Raw genomic sequence first — 1263 nt, 5'->3', positions numbered from 1 at the left:
GAAGTATCCCAAGAATGGAAAAATAAACACCACATGTACTCACCAGCAAATTGGTTTCACTGATCAACACCTAAGTGCACATATAGGAATAACATTTTTCGGGCGTCAGGCAGAAGGGAGGGGGAAGGAGGGGATGAGTATATACATACATAACGAGTACGATGCACACCGTCTGGGGGATGGACACTTTTGAAGCTCTGACTTGGGGGTAGGGGGCCCAAGGGCAACATAACCTAAACATTTATACCCCAATAATATGCATAATAAAAAAATGAAACCATAACAGTTTTAGAAATAAAAAAACTAAACATAATCACAAAAAATAAGGCAGTATATGCTGAAAAAGTACAAATGCATTTAGTAGCTTAGAAAGGGTTATAAGTATCAAATCATACAATAACATGGAAAGTACATTGTAAAGAAAGAAGGAAGAAAGAAAGGGCAGAAGGGATATATGGAGGAAGGATGAAAGGGAGGGAAAGAGAGAGAGGAAGGAGCCATGTCTTGGGCACTGAATAATATCAGTTATTGTTTTTTTATTAGTTTGAAGCATATGAAATTACTGATATCATTTTCATCTGTACAAACCCCACAATTTTTATATGATTCAACCTAGTATATTAACAATTATTTTTCAGAATGTGTTTTTGTATCAGACTAGCGGTGAAAGAATAAAGTGCAAGGCAATCCCATCCGGAATAGACAATGCTGACAGGTCAGGCCTTCTCAAATGGCCAGTTCTGTCAGCTTCCATCTGCCTAATCAAGTAGAGCATCTGCTCTACTAGGGACCAGAAGCCTACAAGTAGCTATTTTTCACAAGGTGTATAATTGTTTTCTGCAAAAGGAATGCCTTTGCTTCAGAAGCCTTGCTATCTGTGTTGTGATTTGTCTTTGGGGGCATATAAAATCTACATGCCACCACTGATACACCTAATGCCATGGAGTTTGCCAGAACACGTAGACCAAGTGGCAAGGCTGCTTATGCTGCAACTTAGACCTGGTGCATAGCCCTTTACTGGGCCCCAGTCAAAATAGCAGCTTTTTACGTCACCAACTGGTAAATCCCAATAGCATCCAAATGTGTAGACAATGATGTCTCCAAAACCCAATGACGCTCCCCAAGGATTGTTCTTCCTTTTCCCTGATAGGTGGTCTAAGGCATAATAATTTTTTCTTGCCTTTGAATAAATTCCAAGTTGATGCCTACTGTTGATTGGGTCTCCCCGAGTTCGGTTGTATATAGTTTATAGTGTTTGAAGGG

This window comes from Propithecus coquereli, unplaced genomic scaffold (assembly GCF_000956105.1).
Source record: "Propithecus coquereli isolate 6110/MARCELLA unplaced genomic scaffold, Pcoq_1.0 Scaffold273, whole genome shotgun sequence".
Lineage (NCBI taxonomy): Eukaryota > Metazoa > Chordata > Mammalia > Primates > Indriidae > Propithecus > Propithecus coquereli.
The sequence above is the reverse complement of the archived record's forward strand: the minus strand, read 5'-3'. Positions refer to the sequence as shown.